The 9577-nt window shown below is 44.4% G+C and overlaps 1 long non-coding RNA gene across 1 annotated transcript; it reads right to left on the bottom strand.

Moving 5' to 3' along the window:
• Positions 1 to 868: 868 nt before the first annotated feature.
• On the bottom strand, positions 869 to 2320 carry LOC135375382 (uncharacterized). The gene is made up of 2 exons (XR_010417233.1): positions 2260 to 2320; positions 869 to 1015 (listed from the first exon to the last, which is right to left on the bottom strand). It is a non-coding gene; the product is annotated as an uncharacterized LOC135375382 (long non-coding RNA).
• Positions 2321 to 9577: the final 7257 nt, after the last annotated feature.

Genomic DNA, 9577 nt, shown 5'->3' with positions numbered 1-9577 from the left:
GTAATCTTCCAGGTGCACGACGGGAGGTGTCTCTCAGGCGGGAGACGGTGAAAATCTGAGGCGACCAACTCCTTTCCGAGCTCTTATGAAAACCTTTTCTGTGTAGTAGGACCCTCACTTTGTCCCCCACATTGAGCTTCTTTTTCACGGAGGGTACGACTGGCTTCCCATTTATCTTATTGAACAGCTCCAATTCGTTTTCGGGTGTGACTTCGAACGGGCTGATGCCCAAAGTCCTGTGTTTGGTGTTGTTGTAGTCGCGTACGATCTTGGGAAGCGCGAAGACGAAGTGGTATTTTCCGGTTACTCTAAAATAGCGGAATATTCTATCGTGTAAAGTGCGTATCACGCGTTCTGCCTGCGATGCTTTGATTACTGGATAGAAGGTGGAATACATGTGGACCTTCTTTCGTGAGAGATACTCCTTGACGGTCTTGTTGTAGAATTCCCCTCCTCTGTCGCAAAAGATGTGTCTAGGTGCGTTACCTCCCGGAAAAAGTCTTATCATGGCCCTTTTCATTTCGGCGGGGCGCTTCGTCTTTAGCGGGAGGGTGCGCAGAAAGCGGGAGAGGGAATCGATTCCCACGAGAATGTAGCGGTAGCCGCCGTTAAATCTCTTGTATTTTGAAAAGTCAGCGAGGTCCATTTGCCACACGTCAGTAGTATGGGATCAGCTCAACTGGCCCACAACTCACACAGTGGCCTGGACGCCATTAATGAGCAATTAGAGCTAATTGGGACCCCCCACATTAATCAGGATAATTCAGGGAGTCATTACACTAATTGGGGAGCGTCTAGGACGTGTCCAGACCACTGTGTGAGTTGTGGGCTAGTTGAGCTGATAAAAATAAAAAAATAGATAGAGATAGAGTGGAGAGAAACAATTTATTCGAAAATCAACGATGCCGCGACGGAGCACGGAGGCAGGTTGCAAAGCATCGCAGCACCAGTTCCGGACATCCTGTGACGTCAGCTGTGACGTCATCATGGCATGTCTGGGCAAGTTAGGACAGCTCTGGACATGCAAGGAGAAAAACACTCGTAATACAGAGGCTGGGAAAGCAAGAGTATGCAAACCATCAATAGCTAACAAGAAAATAGAACTAGTTACACAACAAATGATCCCACCACAACAGGAGCGCAGAACCATGCGACTGCTCCATCCGAGAGGCAGGCAGAAACTGACTCGTAATGCTTTTTTGTCCTGTATAAAGCCCCGCAGCTACACCCCCTAGCGGTTACTTTCTCAACTAATCTCACAACAAAATTATTAAGAGTCACGCCAGCGCTACTGCCGTTCCCAAGGCAGAAGAAGATAGAAAATGGCGGGGATGCCAGAACAACAGCAACCAGCACCCGACGTGCACGGGCACGAAAATCGCAAACAAAGCGGGAACAAAGTTGGCGAAAGCATTAGTTACACAACAAATCACCTCACCACAGTAGGAGCGCAGACCGATGCGACTGCTCTCGTCGACAGCCAGGGATCAAGTGACGACGGAGCGAACGACCGCACGTCTTCTCCCAACGAGAGCCAGAGGTGGACTGACGTAAGCGCCACTCTACGGGTGCTACGCATGCGCGCGCTCGTAGCGCCCTCCGCGTGCTCCTACCGCCACCTGCGAGAGGCTAAGAGAGAAGAGCATTCCTGCGCCCCCTGCTGGCCGTTCTCATTGGTCGTGAGGCTAAGTGAGAAGAGCATTCCTGCGCCCCCTGCTGCCAGTTCTCATTGGTCCAGACATCATCCTATTGTCTCAGGGCTACACTGTTCTTTTCCACTAATGCTCCTTTGGTCAATCTGCAGTGAAGCCACGGTATGACGTCATCATGCACCTGCGTGGCTCAAGGACGCGTGCGCTCTAGACAGGGGACCTATTATTTATTGAATCACTATCCCAAGATTATTTCCTTTATTCTTCTATAACGATTGCATAGGAAACTATTGCAGAAGAGCACCATGCATGAAAACTGATCGTAGGAATTCCAAAGTCTTACTAAATGAGACTTGCAAAAGAACAAAATATCCTAACACGTAACTCCATCGACGGCAAATAAGAGGACTAGGCACTCAACAAATCAACGCGCGCAGAACTCAGGGCAGCACTATCGTCAAGACGACAATGTTCCTTGTCAAAAAAGAAAAAAATACAAAGCGTTAACACAGGAAAGCATGCATATCGGAGCATGTCAGGACAAATTCGCACGACTGTTGGGCAACAGAGGAAAACGAACACTTGAACAGAGTGAAAAGACACTCACCATCATTTTTCCCGTTCACAGCATTCCCTCATTGTAAATCCGCTCGTCACAAAATCCACTTGCATCGTCGAACACCATTCACCAGTGACGAACCACAGATCCGCACCCCATCAGAGGCAGACAGAACCCCACCTAAGCTACGCTCTTCAACTGACGATCAACGCAATTGCCAGGATCATAATTACCGTGTCTACACCCGCCAGTGTCCAAGAGAGAAGTGAATCCTTGCGCCCCCTGCAGGCCAGTCTCATTGGTCGTGACGGCATCCTATTGTCTCAGGGCTACCCTGTTTTTTTCCACTAATGCTCCTCTAGACAAGGTCAACCTGCAGTGAAGCCACGGTATGACGTCATCTTGCAGGTGCGTGGCTCAAGAACGCGTACGCTCTAGACATGGGACCTGTTATTTATTGAATCACTATCCCAAGATTATTTCCTTTATTCTTCTATAACGATTGCATAGGGAACTATTGCAGAAGAGCACCATAGAAAAGAGGAGATTATAGCATTTCATTCCCAAAGTCTTACTGTACAGGGAAAAAATGGTGCAGCAAGACATGTTCATCCCACCCGAGAGCCAGGTAGATAATTGAATAATGATGCTTTGTTCCTCCTGAATAAAGTCACACACCTGTCCCCCTCGCGGTTACTCTCTGAACTAAATGAATCGCAAAATTATTAAGAATTGCTCTACTCCCATTCAAGGCAGCACTATCGTCAAGAATATGCCTTGTACAAAAGGAAAAAAACTACATGCAGAAGGAAAGCATGTCAGAACAAGCCCAGGCATGTCAGCGCATGTTTGTCAGACAACAAGGGGGAAAAGCGAAAAGAAACAAAGAAGGAAACCAGCATCAAACTATTTCTAAGCACACGCACTCCTCTTATTCAAAAACAGTGCTCATCATAAATCTGCCCAGGACAATACACACTATTTTTCTATTGCCACACTTTTTTCCAGTAACGGTCAATGCATTGCTACAGACTGCGTGACGTCATCACATCCTGTCTGAAGAAGAAGACACCGGCAAAGACTCCTATTATTTATTGAATCGCAAGATTAGTTCCTTTGTCCTACTCTTAATGACATTGATTCTCTCATTAAAATTCAACAAAAAAGCACCCCGCATATTAACTATTTTCACCCCAAAGGCTCATCATGGTCATTAGAATTACAGTAAACTGCCACTGCTCTTTTAAAATAATAAGTGAGACCACTCAACATCACCTCCAGGCTTATGTAATACATGACCCTTTCTATGATCATACATTCGTTGTCTGAGGCTACACCTGCGAGCAAAAAAGGCGGGAAAGCCTGGGAGCAAAGTTCTATTCGCGCACTCCAAAGCACAAGACAGAACGCCTTTACGGGAACACGATAGCATTCCTATACTATATTAATGATTATTGCATTGCAGGTTAGAAAAACTACAACTAAACTATAATTTTAGGAGCCCAACTTTCTATGGAAACTATAATTGCCCTATTACTTGGATCGCTACTAATGAAGCGCTCCAATTTTTTCTCTCTTCCCTTTTCAGCCTTGTCATGCAGTGAAGCCGACTCATATCCAAAATAATTAATTTACACTGAGGGTGCCGTGCTTCAGGAATTCCTATCCTGCGTTCAGATGCAAGCATTTCTTCACGGATACCTTTAACAGCTGACTTCCTCAACATACCGAGCTCCTAACAACATCTAACAAACAATCAGAGAAACCCACTTCTCAGCTGCACCATGCGACTTTCTTCTGCGTAAAATCGGTGATTTGAGGAAGAGAGCAGCGAAAAATTGCGCGCACTCGTGCTTGACTTAAAAAACCTGAAGCATATGCTAATAAACTAAGAAAAAGACACTCAGGTCTGGTATGTGATAGTGCCACATACGCAGACGCATTGCCCTTGCGTAAAGAAAGCACAGGACAGGGATACACAAATTTCCTTAGGTGAGCAGGGAAAAGGCTTAAGACCTCAGGTCACCACACATCGCCACGCGGCTAGCACAACATGACACCAACAAGATACTAGCAGCGGGAAGAACTGCAACACTGCTAAACAAGTCCAGACATGCCACGATGACGTCACAAATCAGGAGAAAAAAAGCACACGCATGCACGCACAGAGGACAACGCATTAAACACACGGAGCGCTCAGGAATAATCGTAGCGTTACCGCACATCGCTACGAAGCTCAACGTCTAACACAAGACGACAACAATAACAAGATATTAACGAAGGGTAAAAATTGCAACACTGATCAAATCCAGACATGCGACATCGCATACAAAACACTGCTCATCGGGGAAAAGGCCTAAGCCCGCGCCGGATCATCATAGAGCATACACAACTTCATTTTTCTACTTCGCGTGAACTAAACGCGGTCTGCTTGGAAAACGACGTACAAATTTTCTTAAGGAGCAGAGAAATATAGAAATTTCTACTCCGTGCTCAGATACCAGCATTTCTGCTCAAAAACCTGCAAAATTAAGCACTGCTTACTTCGTCAAGATATCGAACACCCAACAAAATCAAACAAACAACCCCACTTCCACTGGTAGAACACTATTCAGCTTTTACGCAGGAGGCTTTCTTCTACATAAAAGTAGAGAAAATAAGAAAAAGAGCAGCGAAAAATTGCGCGCACTTGTGCTTGACTTAAAAAACCTGAAGCATATGCTAATAAACCAAGAAAAAGACACTCATGTCTGGTATATGATAGTGCCACATACACAGACGCATTACCCTTTCGTAAAGAAAGCACAGGACAGGGATACACAAATTTCCTTCAGTGAGCAGGGAAAAGGCTTAAGCCGTACCGCCTAGGAATAATCGGAGAATCACCGCTTATCGCTACGCGGCTAGCACAACATGACAGCAACAAGATATCAGCGAAGGGTAAAAATTGCAGCAAGAAAGACACTACTGAACAAGTCTAGACATGCGACACCGAATGCCAAAACACTGGTGATCGGGGAAAAGGGCTAAGCCTGCGGCGGATCATCATAGAGCATACATAAGTTCATTTCGCGTAAACTAAACGCGGCCTGCTTGGAAAACGACGTACAAAGTTTCTTAGGGAGCAGAGAAATATAGCAATTTCTACTCCGTGCTCAGATACCATCATTTCTGCTCAAAACCCTGCAAAATTAAGCACTGCTTACTTCATCAAGATATCGAACACCCAACAAAATCAAACAAACAACCCCACTTCCACTGATAGAACATTATTCAGCTTTTACGCAGGAGGCTTTCTTCTACATAAAAGTAGAGAAAATAAGAAAAGAGCAGCGAAAATTACACGCACTTTTGCTCGAATAGCAATAAGAGAAAAAAATAAAATAAAATATCGACACACACGCTAATAAACTGTGACAAAGACACCCATTTCTGCTATCAGATAATTATTGCATAATGCTAAATACTCATTTGCATTGTCCCTGCGTGAAGAAAGCACAGGGCAGGGATACACAATTTATCGTAAGCGAGCAGGGAAAGTCACTTCTACTCGAACAGCTTAATACCATAAAGTCTGAATTTTTGCAAAGCAAATAAAGCTTGAACAGCGCTACGAACGTGACAGACACATACTAACAAACAAACAAACAAACATACAAACAAACAAACAAACAAACAAACACTTCTATTCATTTCTATTGATAAAGGCGTAAACCACACTACAAGAACAAAGCACGCGGCTTCAGGAAAGCGTATCAAATGCATCGCAACAGGACCGGCTCTCATAAAATAGCCTGCCCAAAACGAAGACTTCACCAGGTTCGCGAGGTAATTCCATTAAAAACGCTCTCGGTCTATCATACAGATAGCAATGCAAGCGCTGCTTCCCTTATTTGTTAAGCCAGTATTCCACGCAATGGCACATAAATGTATCACTCGTGTCACATGAAAAAGCACACACAAAGAACTTACTTGTCAAGTGGGATCCCTGGTTCACACATACACAGACACACACTCACATTTTCACAATCACAAACACAAAGTCCACCACAACCACATAAGTCCATATTATTCCTCAGGTCAATAATTATCCTACCATCGTCAAAAGATGGCTCACTCTTGTATGCGATCGCAAAGCGATAGGTCCTCGTTCCGGATGTAATAGGATATCGCCACTCGGCCGACGCGAACCAAAAAAGAAAGAAAGGAATGCGCGTTCGCTATACCTCCACAAAGAAAACGGTGCCGTGCTTCTACGCAGCGCTCATCATACAGGAGTGAATTGTCTTCTTCGTTTTCCTTTTATTTTCTTGCACCCATATATTTTGCAAGAATACTACAGAGCAGAACGGACAAATGTGAACATCATTCGCTACACACTGTAGCTCTCACCATTTTTAAACCAAACCACTTAACATGTGTTCATAGGTCTTCACTGAATAGGTGAGCCGATAATGACTCAAAATGAAATGAAATCAAATAAAATAATCATTCCAGCATCGCTGGCTGCAAGCTTGGGTACCCTGCTTGGGTCTGCTGGCGCTGGAATAAAAGATTTATCGCGAGGGTACTACAATGGTGAGCTCTGCTGCTGTTTAAGTGATAAAACAGTGCACCTGCTCGGGGAAAGGGATCGCGCGCGTCCAAACCGCGAGGCCCGCGTTGCGCTCGCACGGGGAATCGCGCGCGTCGCTTCCCGAGAACGGATCTGCGCGCGGCTCGCGTGGGGCGCGGTTCGGGAGCACTGTTTTATCACTTAAACAGCAGCAGAGCTCACCATTGTAGTACCCTCGCGATAAATCTTTTATTCCAGCGCCAGCAGACCCAAGCAGGGTACCTAAGCTTGCAGCCAGCGATGCTGGAATGATTATTTTATTTGATTTCATTTCATTTTGAGTCATTATCGGCTCACCTATTTAGTGAAGACCTATGAACACATGTTAAGTGGTTTGGTTTAAAAATGGTGAGAGCTACAGTGTGTAGCGAATGATGTTCACATTTGTCCGTTCTGCTCTATAGTATTCTTGCAAAATATATGGGTGCAAGAAAATAAAAGGAAAACGAAGAAGACAATTCACTCCTGTATGATGAGCGCTGCGTAGAAGCACGGCACCGTTTTCTTTGTGGAGGTATAGCGAACGCGCATTCCTTTCTTTCTTTTTTGGTTCGCGTCGGCCGAGTGGCGATATCCTATTACATCCGGAACGAGGACCTATCGCTTTGCGATCGCATACAAGAGTGAGCCATCTTTTGACGATGGTAGGATAATTATTGACCTGAGGAATAATATGGATTGATGTGGTGGTGGTGGACTTTGTGTTTGTGATTGTGAAAATGTGAGTGTGTGTCTGTGTATGTGTGAACCAGGGATCCCACTTGACAAGTAAGTTCTTTGAGTGTGCTTTTTCATGTGACACGAGTGATACATTTATGTGCCATTGCGTGGAATAGTGGCTTAAAAAATAAGGGAAGCAGCGCTTGCATTGCTATCTGTATGATAGACCGAGAGCGTTTTTAATGGAATTACCTCGCGAACCTGGTGAAGTCTTCGTTTTGGGCAGGCTATTTTATGAGAGCCGGTCCTGTTGCGATGCATTTGATACGCTTTCCTGAAGCCGCGTGCTTTGTTCTTGTAGTGTGGTTTACGCCTTTATCAATAGAAATGAATAGAAGTGTTTGTTTGTTTGTTTGTATGTTTGTTTGTTTGTTTGTTAGTATGTGTCTGTCATGTTCGTAGCGCTGTTCAAGCTTTATTTGCTTTGCAAAAATTCAGACTTTATGGTATTAAGCTGTTCGAGTAGAAGTGACTTTCCCTGCTCGCTTAAGATAAATTGTGTATCCCTGCCCTGTGCTTTCTTCACGCAGGGACAATGCAAATGAGTATTTAGCATTATGCAATAATTATCTGATAGCAGAAATGGGTGTCTTTGTCACAGTTTATTAGCGTGTGTGTCGATATTTTATTTTATTTTTTTCTCTTATTGCTATTCGAGCAAAAGTGCGTGTAATTTTCGCTGCTCTTTTCTTATTTTCTCTACTTTTATGTAGAAGAAAGCCTCCTGCGTAAAAGCTGAATAATGTTCTATCAGTGGAAGTGGGGTTGTTTGTTTGATTTTGTTGGGTGTTCGATATCTTGATGAAGTAAGCAGTGCTTAATTTTGCAGGGTTTTGAGCAGAAATGATGGTATCTGAGCACGGAGTAGAAATTGCTATATTTCTCTGCTCCCTAAGAAACTTTGTACGTCGTTTTCCAAGCAGGCCGCGTTTAGTTTACGCGAAATGAACTTATGTATGCTCTATGATGATCCGCCGCAGGCTTAGCCCTTTTCCCCGATCACCAGTGTTTTGGCATTCGATGTCGCATGTCTAGACTTGTTCAGTAGTGTCTTTCTTGCTGCAATTTTTACCCTTCGCTGATATCTTGTTGCTGTCATGTTGTGCTAGCCGCGTAGCGATAAGCGGTGATTATCCGATTATTCCTAGGCGGTACGGCTTAAGCCTTTTCCCTGCTCACTGAAGGAAATTTGTGTATCCCTGTCCTGTGCTTTCTTTACGAAAGGGTAATGCGTCTGTGTATGTGGCACTATCATATACCAGACATGAGTGTCTTTTTCTTGGTTTATTGGCATATGCTTCAGGTTTTTTAAGTCAAGCACAAGTGCGCGCAATTTTTCGCTGCTCTTTTTCTTATTTTCTCTACTTTTATGTAGAAGAAAGCCTCCTGCGTAAAAGCTGAATAGTGTTCTACCAGTGGAAGTGGGGTTGTTTGTTTGATTTTGTTGGGTGTTCGATATCTTGACGAAGTAAGCAGTGCTTAATTTTGCAGGTTTTTGAGCAGAAATGCTGGTATCTGAGCACGGAGTAGAAATTTCTATATTTCTCTGCTCCTTAAGAAAATTTGTACGTCGTTTTCCAAGCAGACCGCGTTTAGTTCACGCGAAGTAGAAAAATGAAGTTGTGTATGCTCTATGATGATCCGGCGCGGGCTTAGGCCTTTTCCCCGATGAGCAGTGTTTTGTATGCGATGTCGCATGTCTGGACTTGATCAGTGTTGCAATTTTTACCCTTCGTTAATATCTTGTTGTTGTTGTCGTCTTGTGTTAGACGTTGAGCTTCGTAGCGATGTGCGGTAACGCTACGATTATTCCTGAGCGCTCCGTGTGTTTAATGCGTTGTCCTCTGTGCGTGCATGCGTGTGCTTTTTTTCTCCTGATTTGTGACGTCATCGTGGCATGTCTGGACTTGTTTAGCAGTGTTGCAGTTCTTCCCGCTGCTAGTATCTTGTTGGTGTCATGTTGTGCTAGCCGCGTGGCGATGTGTGGTGACCTGAGGTCTTAAGCCTTTTCCCTGCTCACCTAAGGAAATT

The sequence above is a fragment of the Ornithodoros turicata genome, unplaced genomic scaffold (assembly GCF_037126465.1).
Source record: "Ornithodoros turicata isolate Travis unplaced genomic scaffold, ASM3712646v1 ctg00000858.1, whole genome shotgun sequence".
NCBI classification, from domain to species: domain Eukaryota; kingdom Metazoa; phylum Arthropoda; class Arachnida; order Ixodida; family Argasidae; genus Ornithodoros; species Ornithodoros turicata.
This window is presented reverse-complemented; position numbering and strand designations above follow the sequence as displayed.